The sequence below is a fragment of the Mus musculus genome, chromosome X (assembly GCF_000001635.26).
Source record: "Mus musculus strain C57BL/6J chromosome X, GRCm38.p6 C57BL/6J".
Classification (NCBI taxonomy): Eukaryota; Metazoa; Chordata; class Mammalia; order Rodentia; family Muridae; genus Mus; species Mus musculus.
In genome coordinates this window covers 61,820,404-61,835,518 of record NC_000086.7, presented here as the reverse complement: position 1 = coordinate 61,835,518, position 15,115 = coordinate 61,820,404, and the positions used below count along the sequence as shown (strand labels likewise).

General features: G+C 37.6%; 1 pseudogene; it reads right to left on the bottom strand.

Annotated features, from left to right (window-relative positions):
- Positions 1-1,129: 1,129 nt before the first annotated feature.
- Positions 1,130-5,010, bottom strand: Gm6743 (annotated as a pseudogene).
- Between the last annotated feature and the right edge of the window lie 10,105 nt (positions 5,011-15,115).

Here is a 15,115-nt window from a genome sequence, read left to right as displayed (position 1 = left end):
AAAGAATGAGAAAGGGAAGTGGAGTATGATATAGAGAAAATATGTTCAATGTTATATACTTATATGAAAATATCCTTTTGAAACAGACAATTTTATTGGTGCATAACCAATATAAAATAGACATATGGAAATTCTAGTATCACTCTAAGAAAGTATTTTATTAGCAAGTGAAAGCGCCGAGGATCGAGCAATGTACCCCAGACAACAGTCAAGCAGAGCAAAACGACACTACAGTCCCATAACATCCTAAGTGAATGATGCCAGTGACTACTTAGAAAACTCTTACAAGCAAGGTAGTTTCCAATGCTTTGTTTATAAGAAAACTGAATAAACACCAGCTATCAACTATATAACTGGGGGTATGAAACACAGCAGTCAAATAGTAGAGAGAAATTGCTAAAAGATAGTTTTGAAGAACCTCTTTCAATTCATTAATTCTCATTTATGGAAAAATTCACTGCCATTTTAATTTATAAAAACTAAAACAAAAGTTAAAATAGAGTTGATAATTGATATGCCCCATTCCAACAGCTTCTAATAGTTATAACAGTGAATGAGGAGAATAATTCCACATAACTCAAAAAGAAGTACATATTAAATCAATGTTAATATTTTATCAATCATTTTACCTAAGTTATCAATCATTTTACCTAAGTTAATATATTTTTTCAATATTATATATGCTGTTATTATTGCAATACTAACTCAACAGAAATGTAATTATTATAGTAAATTAAAAGTAAAAATTTAACATGTACTTTCTCTGAGATTAATAATGAGGTGATTTACAAGAGGATATGTAAGCATTAGAAAATGGGATTCTGTTGTGGATGAATAAACAGATTTAAGAAAGAAAAGTATAATACAAAACACTCATTCTTTATGATAAGGCCATTGGTTACATTTTTACTGTTAAAAATAACTGTCAAGAAGCATCTTAATGGCGATAAGGTATGGATAGCTAACTTTGATTGTCATCTGCACACAATCCAAATCACCATAACAGCAAAACTCTGGACATGTCTGTGAAATATTTTTCTACACTATGTTATTTTGAAGGAGGAAGACTCACCATAAATTTGCTCTGTACCATTCTATGGTGTGGGGTCCTGGAAAATAAGAAAGGAGGCTGGGCAGCATCTTTTATCACTCTCTGCTTCTTTACTAGGGATGCACAATAAATAGCTTCCTCAAACTGTTGCCACCATGGCTGACTTTCTCAATTTTTTGTTAGATATGGTGTTACAGTAAAAACACAAGTAACTTATATGAGTTTAGACTCATAACTTGAGGGTATAGTCCATCATGGGGAGATGAAGTTATTGATGCAGGAACATAACACAGCTAATGCTATGACCATAACCAAGGCAACATACAGAAGGAAGGGCTTATTTGGGGCTTACAGTTCCACAGGGATAAGAATTCATCACCATCATGGCAGTGAACCATGGCAGCAAGCACCAGGCATTGTGACAGGATCAGCTGAGAGTTCGCATATTGAGAAACACAAGAGACAGAGAACACACTGAAAATAGCACATGGCTTTTGAAATATCAAAGGCTTCCAAAAGTAACATAATTCCTCTGTCAAGGCAATACCTCTTAAACCTACCCTAATAGGATCACTCTCCTGAGGATTAAGTATCCAAGACTTGAGAAATATTTTATTTCTTGACCTCAGTTACTGAAAAAAAAATATTCACAGTTGCTAAACTTTACTGATATGCTTAAATTATTTTTGTGTTGTATTTTCATAAAGTGGTTCTTAAAATAATATGGTAGAAATTTTTCTTGTGAATTCATATATTTTCATTTGTACCTTAGTTTGTTAGAATAAGTTCACAGAATTGAAAATTTAAGATTAAAATCTAGTATTGTATTCCCTCTAGTGTTTAAAAATTATTTCATGAGGGTAAGGATTGTGCTGTCTTAGTAAGTTAGAGATTGTAGATTCTCCTCCAAAATCCAGTATTTCATAGCATTCAGCAGTTAGCCAGGTTTCTTTTACCAGACATGATATTCCTCCCATTGAGCAGTCAAAAGTCCAACTAGGGAGTCATTGGTTAATCCCAAGGTGTGTGTGAAAGTGTCACTGCTGTACTCACAGGGTTATCATGCTATGCTAGTTATAGATATGATTCATAGGCACCATTGTTGGAGACAGCTATTGGTTCCCTTCCTCCTTTAACCTCACATGGTACCTTCTGGTACCATGAATGCTAGTATTCATAGGAAGACATTCAGATCAGTTCCAGCTCAGAGGTCTCTAGACCTTGTTTCAGAAGTGAAGGATGTTATCAGCAGTAAGGATTTAACTTCCACCTTTGGAGGATAATCAATGACAAAATCAGTAGGCTAAATATAATGGAGGTCTCTTAAGATACTTTTGGACAATAACTCAGAAAACAGCTTCTCATTTCTGTCACTGTTGTTGTTGTTGTTCTTGTTACATAGTCATTGACTCTTGGAGGGAGGATTGTCCTCCCAGATAAAACAGTTCATTAAGCTTTTACATGTATAAATTTTGCTTTTAAAAAAATCACAACTGATCAAAATGCCGAATTGGAGAGTCCAGTGTCAATGGCTATATCTATGAATATTTCATACCTTAGGTTCAGGGAAGATTGTGAAAGAGGGGGTAGAAAGATTGTAAGATCAGGCACTATGCTGTGAGATTGTTTCTCCTAGTAATATTGAGTAATGTCAGACCTGTAAAATCTCACCAGTATGACCAGTAAACATGAGTTGAACAAGGATAACACCAATGTAAATGGCAAATTGGACAGAGAAATGACCATAAGACCGCAACTCTATAAAAAGAAATGCAGTTAATTCAGTAAATCTGCTACCTAGACAGGTTGTCTCAGCCAAGAAAGAGAATATAGAGATTGCAACAACAATTAATGAAAAAAAATGTCAAAAGGTCATCAATTTGAAGCAGAGCATGGAGGGTATATGGGAAGGTTTAGAGGGAGAAAAAATGAAAGGAGAAAGTTCTGTACAGTGTTATCTTTTTAACTCTGCCAATTCTGTATCTAAAGAAAAGCATGTATACTTCTTGTTTGAAACCTGAGAAATGAAGACTCTTATATCACAAATGATGTACTGTAGCTATGGACAGGATAGTCAAAATTTATTTCAGAACAGAAGCTTTGTTGGGCTGCATCAAATGCAGAAGAATACTTAGGGGGTGTGGTTAAATTACCAGTGTGCATAAACATTAAGGTATGCCTCAAAAAAGCCTTTAAACTTTAAAACTGAACTATAACATACCCATGTAGTAATTTTTTTCAGTGCTACCAATGAAAGCCAAGCCTTCACTGGAACTCACAATATGACAGTTGTGTTGCTCCTGTCTTCTGATCTCATACAGGCTTTATGACAAGGTATGTGTTAAAAACCTAAATATTTCCACAAGATTTAAACATCACTGGGAAAGCTGAATTTAGAGGAAACAAAAGTACAATGCCCATGACAGCCAGCACTGTGGAACTGGGCTGTGTGAGGTTTAGAGGCTGGGGTTAAAAAGATACACAAAGAATTTTCAAAATTCTCCCGAGTTAATTCGCTGATTTAAATTTAAGTACACCAGATACTACAGCAAGGGGATACACTGCAAAAAGGTCATCTATTTACAGAAGATTGGTTTAAATACATCATGGTTTTCTTTACAAACAGATGTAAGAACAGGAATTGTCCACTTTAAAAAATACTCTACCCTTCAACCCGTCACTGTTATAATCCATTGAAGTGCCTGTATTAGAGGCAGATTTTTTGTTTGTTTTTTCCCATTTGATTTTCCAAATAAATTTCCATCGTTTCTTCCTTATCCATGGCCCTGGCTCTCCTGAGACGTCTCTGGGCACAAATCATGGGAGGGCAGAATAATTTCTTTTTTTAATCTTCAATAAAAACCAAAGCCAGAGAGCTCTCCCACGCACAGCTCAGTCGTCACTATCAGACAGTGTCTCATACTGCGCTGAGAGGAGCAGGGCAGGTTCCCTCTCCCAAATGTGGTTCTGTTGATGTGGAGCTGCTTGGGTGATGGCAGATGGGGCGCATGCGACCAGTGTAGGTGGTGTATTGCTGAGCATCCGTATGGTCAGAAGGTTGTAAGGAAACTGAGTAGAACCTGTTGAAGAGGGCCAGTCTTCCCATGCCCATCCTGGTGTCTGCCTGTGGTAATCACCTTCTGAATGTACAGAGGAGACAGAAGATGGCCTTTCAGTTCCTAAATAGCTTTGCCCAGGAATAGGAGATTTAGACTTCCTGCTGTTTGATTTGTTGATCAGCTTTGGTTTGCATACCCCTGCATGAGTTGATGGATCTCCTTCATCTCTCCGTGTCTCAACTGAGGTGCTGCCACTACCAGGCATAATGCCCACAGAATGAGGCATGACAACACCATGATCTTCAACTTTATCATCCAAACGTCCCATGAGAGCCTTTCTGATGATGTACTCTGTATTAACTCTTCCTTTGAAAGCTTTTAAGGTGAGGCATTTTGATCATCTCCACATGGTTGCCCAGCCAAAGGAGAGGATGGAACTTCATTTTGCCTCCAAATGCTGAATCTTTCTTAGCATCTGCAGACGACCTCAAGCCTTCTGGCAGCGAGTGAACTAAAGGTAAAACCCCAGCACTAACACGCTGGAAATGGGCATCAGAAATCGGCTCCAGACGTGGGCGCTCGGACTCCAAAGAATCATGATCCACCGGTGAGGGTTCTGTGTGAAACTGTTCATATTCAGTTCTTCTTTCTTGAGGCCTGTCAGAACCCTGGTGAAATTCTGAAAGCAAGGAAGGTCGTCTTAGAAGCTGCTCTTGCTGCTGCTGCTGTAAAAGCTTTGATGCCTGACTAACTTCAATACGAGAAGAGCAGTAGTCAGGAACTGCAAATTCCTGCTGGTGTCTGGTACTGGAAAAGGTATACTGGACAGAATGTGAAGGATAACGACTTTGCTCTGTGCTGAAAGCTCCTTGGTTGGGAGGGTAACCTGAACTTGACATTATCAGACGTCCATACTGGGCTGTGAGATCAAGTCCAACAACCATGTTTCTAGGAAGCAACCTTGTTTTCTGCACACTTCTATATACATATACTGTTCTAACAGCTGTCACAGAATGACCAAGGCATGCTTCCTTAAGGGAGCTGGCGGAGTGAGAGCCAGCACGCCCTGTGGCCGGACGACCCAGGCGCTGCCCTGGCACGCGGCTCTCTGCCTGGCCCTCGCTAGGCGGCACAGGGAGCTGGGTGCTTACTCCAGCCGCCTCTGCTTCAGCTTCGCCACCTTAACCGCCATCTTGCCTCAACCCCACCTTTCTTTCTCTTCTTTAAGCATGTTTTCCTTAATACCTTTAGCTTTCCACCTAAAATTTGTCTTCCTTAATCTTTCTCTAAACCCTTCCTCCTTGCCATGTGGCTGCTTGTCTACAGTGTGTCTGACCTCTAACACCAGCTGAAATGGCATGACCTCTGTTCCTTTTCTTCTCCATTCTCAGCTGTCAAGAAACACCTGGGGTTTTATAGCTTGCTTAGCCTGGAGTTTTTCTTTTGAAGTCTACTAAAAAATGTCCTTGATCTTACTTTTGAGACCGTTATTAAATTATATTATTAGTGAGCCTAAAAACCCCATGAGGGGACTCCAATTTTCCCAGCATTATATGTATAAATAAGTATCTGAAACTGTTTATCTAAATGAGAATGACAATTATTTTTCTATATTGTTACAATTATTGCACTTTTATTTTATTCTTTGTTGTTTGGGGTATTTTTAAGCTACAAAAAGCACATATAATCTTTATACAAAAAGAAAGAGCTATTAAAAATATTTTCATTGATAATACCATAACTAGAACTATTTGTCTCTTTGCTTTTTGACTTCCCTACTATGTTTAATATCAACTCAACTCATCTTTCAAATGATAACTCTGTGTTTACCATACCACTGAAATTAAGATAAACATTATCCCTACAAAATCTAGCCTTTATTTCTTTGGAAAGATAGTCTTATTCAGTAGTACAACTTCATCTTAACTATGAAAATGTCTCTCTTGGTCTTTCCCTCATCTTTTTTCCTCTAACACTTTGCTTATACATTAGCTCTCTTTTTGATTTGTCTTATTTCCTGTGCTGTCTTGAACAGCAATCTCCAGTTCAATTCTCTGTTCTTTGCTATATTTCTCCAACTGATTACAGCTTGTTGAATGTGTATTCAACCATTCAAATTCTCCTGTGCCCTGTAACATACCTGTGCAACTGCCATTTCCACTGAGATAGCTTGACACCACCTTAAACCTAACATGTCTTAAACTCTAACCTATTGGTCCAAGACTGTTTCTCACTAGACCTTCCTCTTTCTACCCATAGAACAAGGTCACAGTTTCATTGCTTTTACAGTACTCTTTGGAAAAACCAAATAGAAGACAAAATGGGATCTTTTTATACAATAAAAAGATCAAAAAATGGTAAGTCTGAATACAAGAACAATTCAGTGCTTATTTCATAAAAACAACCAGACAATTATAGCATAATATCAATTTAAGTGCAGTTACAAAGGTAAATTTAGCTCCATTTTTGACGTCAGTCTGTCCCTGGAGAGAAATGTGTTCACTATTAATATTAACACTTTATCCTGTAAGTCATTTGGATTAAGAAACAGAAGGAAGTATAATTCTGTTTGTCATCCCTCATAGTTACTCTCACCAGCTCCTGTCAAGTCTATCATTGTCTATTACTTCTTAATATTTAAACTCCCACAAGATTTCTAATTCAGGCTCTGTTTATACTGCTATGATTTTATAATGTTCAAGCACTTCACTGAGGCATTGGGCCTCCACTGTCTTCCATGTTCTATTCTGTTCTCACTAAACTAAACAGCTTTAAACATATGTGACCAACAAGATAGAGTCAGTCTAAACATATGAGTTCAAGGATTATAGACTCTGTAAAACAATAGCTTCTTGAATGTACTTCACCACTCCATATTTTATAAAGTATTTCTGCTCATATTGTGATGATGTTATATATGAATGTCAAAAAACAAAACAAAACAAAAACAAAATTTAGGCAGAGTTTTGAGTTGAATATAGTGAATACAGAAAAGAGTAATACAGAGCATAGGATTAAGGTTCAGTGTTTAAATAATGTTAAATCTAGTCAATGATGTTAGATTAAGAAACAACATGGTTAGAAAAGGCAAGGGGAGATGTTCAGAGAGTAAGTGGAAAGATATGTAGGACAGAAACTGAAGACTGACCATTGACGTGAAAAGAAGGACATAGAATCAATGTGAAAACCTTATCGAAGACAGGAACCTGTATGAGAGACGAAAGTCTAGAGTGTCCACATATACTTGCTCAGAAATGTTCATTGCCACCCTATTCACAATAGACAAGAAATGGAAACAACTTAAATGAGCTTCAACAGATGAATAGCTAATGGAAATGAGGTACATAGGTGTAATGGAATACTATTCAGTTGAATAAAAATGAAATTTGAAGGTAAATGGATAGATCTAGAAAAGATTATATTTAGCAAAGAAACTCAGACTCATAAGGACAAATGCTACATGTTATCTCATAAGTAGTTTCCTAGTTCCAAGACCTCAGATGTGAGTATAACACATGTGGTAAATGGAGAATCTAAGAAAGTATAAAAGGATCATAGGAGAGAGGGTTGGGAAGAGAATAATATCAGGTTACCAGTGACAAAAAATGGAAAATGAAATAATTGGGGGGTTAGGAAACATGAGAAAGGTCAATACATAAGTGGAAGGGACAAGAAACAAATACCACAAAGGCCAAAAGGTTGTTTAATAAAGCCTTAAGGAATCATATCTTGTATCTACCTAAAATCTGATACACACACACACACACACACACACACACACACACACACACACACACACACATACACACATTATTGGTATCTCTTGTTTAAGACTTTGATGTCAACTTCAAGAGAATGTTCACAGAAGTAATATGGTTCAGTTACAGCTACATATCAGAGTTTCTGCTGGAGAAGTTCACAGAGGAGATAAGAAGATATCCAACTAAGTCTCTTTCCTGTGGTCTAGCTTCCATGTTTCCAGAAAATGCTGTGTAAGCTTCTAAGCAAGGAAACAGTTAAATGGTCCTACCCAGCTTCAACATCAAAGAACCACAACAATTAATAGCATGACAAGATTTGCATAAGTGGAATTCACATGTAGGTGGTGACTAACATCTATCTAACTGGTGATTCAACAGATGGTTAATCACGCTTGTAATATAAACCTAGCCAGCTTCACTGGTTTAGGGAGGTCATGGACTATACTTCAGTAGACCAGCATAATTCATTAATATATTTTAAACCTTATCTTATACCCACCCACAGATAAGTGTAGCTACCGCCCATAATTTAATAATCTCCTCTTTATAGCAAATGGATACCATCACAGGAAAACACAACTGAACATAATGCATATATCAACAGATCGTGTCAAAGCCAGTCACAATTAGCTCATGTTCATCACAATCTGCATGTACAGCTTAAGAAACATCTTAGAAGAGGCAGGTGAGAAGATTGTAAGAGCCAGAATAACAGGAAGTCTGCTAAATAAGTCTCTCCTGTGGGATGTGGAGCAGTTGGAGGGTAGATGGGGAGGGACAGGTAATGGAATATGTAGTGTAAAAAATGAATTACAAATAAAATTAAATTAAAGAATAAATAAAAAGGGAAAAAAGAGAGAAATGATTGCATAAAAAAGACCAGAGCAATGGTTATATCAACAAAGATGTTAACATGGAAGGGAGAGATTTTGTAGAAGTAGTAGAATAGAATATTTCTTAGAAGAAGAGCTACTGCTGGGAAAAGGAGAATTGGTCTCTCCTGGGGATGAACTTTCTTTTTAAAAAAGAAAAATATTTGATATTTTCTTTATTATTGATATTTGATATTTTCTTTATTTCGAATATTACCACCTTTTCTAGTTTCCCCTTGGAAAACCCACTATCCTCTCTCCCTGCTCCCTGCTCCCTGCTCTCCAACCCACTGACTCCTGCTTTCTGGTCCTGTCATGCCCCTATACTGGGGCATAGAAACTTCACAAGACCAAGGGCTTCTCCTCCCATTGATAACCAACTATGCCATCCTCTGCTGCATATGCAGCTAGAGCCATGAATACCACCATGTGTTTTCTTTGGTTGGTGGTTTAGTCCCAGGGAACTCTGGAAGTACTGGCTAGTTCATATTGTTGTTCCTCCTATGGGGCTGCAAACCCCTTCAGCTCCTTGGGTACTTTATCTCTTTCATTGGGGACCCTGTCCAATGGATGGCTATGAGCATCCACTTCTGTATTTGTCTGGCACTGGCAGAGCCTCTCAGGAGACAGCTATATCAGGCTCGTGTCAGCAAGCACTTGTTGGGATCCACAGTAGTGTCTGGGTTTGGTGATTGTATATGGGATGGATCCCCAGGTGGGACAGTCTGTGGACAGTCATTCATTCACTTTCTGCTTCACACTTTTTCTCTGTAACTCCTTCCATGGGTATACTTTGATCCTTCTTAGAAGGGGGAACAAAATACCCATGCAAGGAGTTTTCATATTGACTGTCCAATGCAAAGTGTTCAGCTACACACAGACAAACAACAAAAATAGTCTCATCAGGTTCTATATATGTATGTATGTATGTATGTATGTATGTATGTATGTATCTATCTATCTATCTATCTATCTATCTATATCAATCTCTGTAGTGGCAAATTAGTTAAACGGCTTGGGCAAGTCATGCACACACTCACTGCACCTGCCCAAAAGTTCTCTGGATTCAAAAATGAGACAGACAGACAGATACACACACACAGACACACACACACAGACACACACACACACACACACACACACACACACACACACACATGCATGCACACCACTTAATTTTGATATACCTTGACTAGGCACTTCTAATCTTCCTCACATCTATTATACATTCTCCCCTCCAACTTTCCTCAGAGCCACTTTCTTGGATTCTTACATGCAGATGGGCCTTTAAGTTCCATCTTTCTCTTTCCCAGGAATAGTGATTCCTTGCCTCTCCCCTCTGTCTCTGTCTTTTACCCACATAATATAAAAGTCCCACTCCATCACATTGCCCAACCAATGGCTCTACAGCAATTATTAATTTTCAGTCAAAGCCAGCTGAGGACAGGGAACCTCAGGTCTGGAAGCATGGCTATTTGGGAGCTGAAATAAGACAAAGCATTAGAACCAATTCCCAACAGATCTCTCTATATAACATGTACACACACACATACACACACAGAAATTTTTTATATATATGTATATATATATATATACAATATTGTATAAAATATATTTTCTGTTAAATATACTTATATTTCACACATATATTATATGCATACTAATTATATAATATATTATATGTGTATAATGATATATCATATTTTTATATGTATTATATTATATATAATTTTATATGTAACATATATGTACACATATATTGTATATATATATATATTTAATATAAGCTATAGAGTTAGAAACTAGAGAGATAGAGAGACAAAGAGAGAGAGATTTGTGCATGTACACACACACACACACACACACACACTCATCCATAATAATCAAATAGAAGAGACCATCAACTTTAGAGTCAGGGCACATGAAGGATTTGAAGAAGGGTAGCTGGGAGGGACTAGAGGGATGAAAAGAGGGGAAACTGACAAAATTCAATTAAAATGTATTTTTTAAAACTCTGGTATGGATGAAGAGGCAATGGGAATGGTGAAAAGCAGAAACTGAGTGGTCACAAATCTTAGATTCCGTTTTGTAGTGAGGAAAGTAGAGATGTGTGCCATAAATGGTGACAAAGATGGTGTGTCTGAAACACTTAACAGTATATTTAAAACCTGAAACATTGCACCATAGCTGAGTGCTAGAGGAAGTGACTAAAAAGAGAGAAACTAACGTAAGGGACAGATGGTATAACTGAAAAGGAAAAGGACTGGACCTGATTAAAGATCCAAGGACTGGCAGCCTTTTGACTGAAACTGTGCCACATAAACATTGCAGAAGAGAGGCTTGAAGATTTCACAGACAAAAGTTAGAGTAAGCTCCTTTTCCCTCCCAGTTTCTCAGTGAGGTATTTGACTGGGAGTAAGGTAGGTGGGTGGATACATTTTAGAAAAGAAAAAGGAAAAAATGAGGTCTCATAGGGTATAAAAGTGAACTTGCTCTACAGAAAAAGCTGAAATTCCAGCAAGTATGGACACCTAATTTGCATTAGTTTAAAGTATATTCACTGTAATTTAAAGGGAAACCAGGGTGCCTGATGGTATAATTTTCCCTTTCTAAGAATAAGAGGTAATTAATGCACACAGGAAAGAAGTCTTCATCTGTAAGATTTCTGACCACAAGATCATTTTTCCCCACTAAACTATTTTTGAATTATATTTGCTATATTTTCTCCTAGAAAAGTCATAGCTAAGGTTTTAAAAAAATATTATTTCTGAAAGAGAGAGTGTGTGTGTGTGTGTGTGTGTGTGTGTGTGTGTGTGCAGTGTCTGCATACATTAAGGACTAATTCTTGTGGGAAGGAACAGAAAGACTTTCAACAGGAAATCACTGGAAGCAGCATATATTTCCCCTTGTAAATGTTGCAAAATGTCCATATGCTCATGCTGCACAAACCCTCATGGAGCCTTGTAATCAGGCCAGTAGACCATATTGTTATGCACAGTCTAACCTCTTTCATTTTTGGCCTCCAACAAAGGACAGCAGGCCTATAGAGCTAGAGCTAATTAGCACCCTGTTCATCTTGCTTAGCATGCCTGAAGGAAGCATTTCTGGCTTATCACAGAACAGAATATTTCTCTCTGCTCTCTGATTTCAATCATTTATCAATCATGATTTCAGCAGACATACTTAGAAACAAGGAAAAATACATACATATGTACAATCATATTCACATATTTCTATGTTCACATATTTTGCATGTTTTTAATATGTGTGTATTTGTGGTCAGCTTGTAAGGAAAAGTGTGAAAGGTTCTGAAGGCGGCTATTCTTTTTTTTTTTTTTTTTTTTTTTTTTCCATTTTTTATTAGGTATTTAGCTCATTTACATTTCCAATGCTATACCAAAAGTCCCCCTTACCCACCCACCCCCACTCCCCTACCCACCCACTCCCCCCCTTTGGCCCTGGCGTTCCCCTGTACCGGGGCACACAAAGTCTGCATGTCCAATGGGCCTCTCTTTCCAGTGATGGCCGACTAGGCCATCTTTTGATACATATGCAGCTAGAGTCAAGAGCTCAGGGGTACTGGTTAGTTCATAATGTTGTTCCACCTATAGGGTTGCAGATCCCTTTAGCTCCTTGGGTACTTTCTCTAGCTCCTCCATTGGGAGCCCTGTGATCCATCCATTAGCTGACTGTGAGCATCCACTTCTGTGTTTGCTAGGCCCCGGCATAGTCTCACAAGAGACAGCTACATCTGGGTCCTTTCGATAAAATCTTGCTAGTATATGCAATGGTGTCAGCGTTTGGATGCTGATTATGGGGTGGATCCCTGGATATGGCAGTCTCTACATGGTCCATCCTTTCATCTCAGCTCCAAACTTTGTTTCTGTAACTCCTTCCATGGGTGTTTTGTTCCCACTTCTAAGGAGGGGCATAGTGTCCACACTTCAGTCTTCATTTTTCTTGAGTTTCATGTGTTTAGGAAATTGTATCTTATATCGTGGGTATCCTAGGTTTTGGGCTAGTATCCACTTATCAGTGAGTACATATTGTGTGAGTTCCTTTGTGATTGTGTTACCTCACTCAGGATGATAATGACTTAATGTAGCATAGAGTTATAACCAGAAATTCTCAAATTAAACTTGGTAAAATCCAGGTTCTGACACATAACTAGTACCTTGGACAACTTACCTCACTTGAAACAAATGTATGCAAATTGCAAAATGGAAATAATGGTGCTTAATTTTAAAAGCATGGGGGGGAACTGAGTTATCGGTAACTCTAGTATCAGGGCATTATTTGATCGTTTTAGAGTCCATTGTCAGTAAGACTTACTACTGTGTCCTGTAGTTTTGTTTGTTTCCATCTCATAAAGGTCTACAATTGAAGTACTACTGTCTACAATGTATTTGTTTATGTATTGTCGAAGTACTACTTTGACAATAACATAAACTCTCATGTAACCAATGCCTAACATAGAAATTTTCAATATCTTATCATTCATACTTTATCTATCCTCTTGTATATGAGTGTTGGCCTTTATGTATATCTGTGCAGCAATTGTTTGGCTATTGACTGTGAGACTCAAAGGAGGGCACTGGATCCCCTGGAACTGGAATTATAGAGAGTTATGGGCCAGCATGTAGGCGCTCAGTCTTCTGGAAGAGTAACCAGTGTCTTATAACTGCTGAGAATTATCTCCAGCTAGTTTTAATATACATTTAATACATAACTCCAAACATAAATAGTTCAGTATATGCCAAATAAAGACACTGATTTTACTCAATTCTAATGTCATTTGCACAACATAAAAATGAATATTCTTTAATTTCACTTAGTATTTGGTGAAAAATGGAAAAGAATAAATATATAAAAACCCTACTTAATATTTGTTTCATCATTCATCTAAGGTGAAATCAGTTCCCATAACCCAAATTCTTTTGTGTAAGCTATTAATTCCATATTATAGTGGAAGAATAATGCAGATTCTTGTATGATCCATTCTTGGGCAATATTAAGAAGACACATAAGAAATCAGTGCTTGGCCGGGCATGGTGGTGCATGCCTTCAATCCCAGCACTTGGGAGGCAGAGGCGGGCGGATTTCTGAGTTCGAGGCCAGCCTGGTCTACAAAGTGAGTTCCAGGACAGCCAGGCCTGTACAGAGAAACCCTGTCTCAAAAAAACAAAAACAAACAAACAAAAAAAATCAGTGCTTATATAAAGTCTCCTATATTACAACTTTATTGACCAATAAAATATTGCTATTACTTCCCTAAATAATATTGCTGCCCCTGGTGATTTACAAACATGCATACACACACACACACACTCCCGTACACGCATACAATTCTACTTTGCACTGAAAATTTTACTTCATCAATAATAAAAAGGAATACTTAAAATGCTAAGGGATAAAGCAAAATAACAAAATGCTGTTAAGGCCCTGGGCCTTTGTGTTCCATATGGTTACTGAGCTTGCACCAAAACAAACACAGATTCTAAAAGCTCTTCTTATCCCTCTGTTTTGTGATTTGCGCAGCCAGGCATGTTAGAAAGAATAAGTAACCAGAACAATGAGCTGATCAACAAACAGATCGCCTTTTGTAATCAGTGAAGAAAATACTTTTCTCAGGTTCCAAGATTATTTTATTTTCTTCCTTTTTAAATTTCATACTGCAGGGCAAAACAAACAAAATTGCATAGTACCCAATTACAGCTGAATGAAAGAAACCACCATGAAATAAGACTAATTTTTTTTTTGAGAAAAATAAAAGGTCAGCACGCAGAAAAAGAAAGAAAGAATATAAAAGAAAGAAAGAGAGGAAGGAAGGAAGAGAGGGGAGGGAGGGAGGGAGGGAGGGAGGGAGGGAGGGAGGGAGGGAGGGAGGGAGGGAGGGAGGGAGGGAGGATGGAAGGAAGAGGGGGTAATGTAAGAATAATTTACATACAAAAAGTTTGACAAATAATTTTTCAGCTCACTTCTACAGAATAACTAAACTTTTATATCCAGGCAGCATCAAATGTTTAAATTGTATGGAAAATCTATGGAGTTTATCACCTGAAAGAGTGTGACCTACCAAAACTCATTTACTAATTTGATTCATATTAGAAAGAAACATCAGAGCCAAATGGAGAGGGCAGGCCAACAGTTACAAGTCCACAAGTCTGCTCTTAATCTAAAGTAAACCAATTCCCATTCCCTGTGTTTTTTTCTGTTCCCTTTGGATGAAAATGGAGTGATGAAAGGGTGTATTTACTCAGTCCATTCCATTCCATCTCTGACACTGTTTTTTTAAGCCTTTCATACTGAATGGGATACTGTAGTTTACCAAAAACTGTGTATATTTATCACTTGATGCTTCTTCCTTTAGAA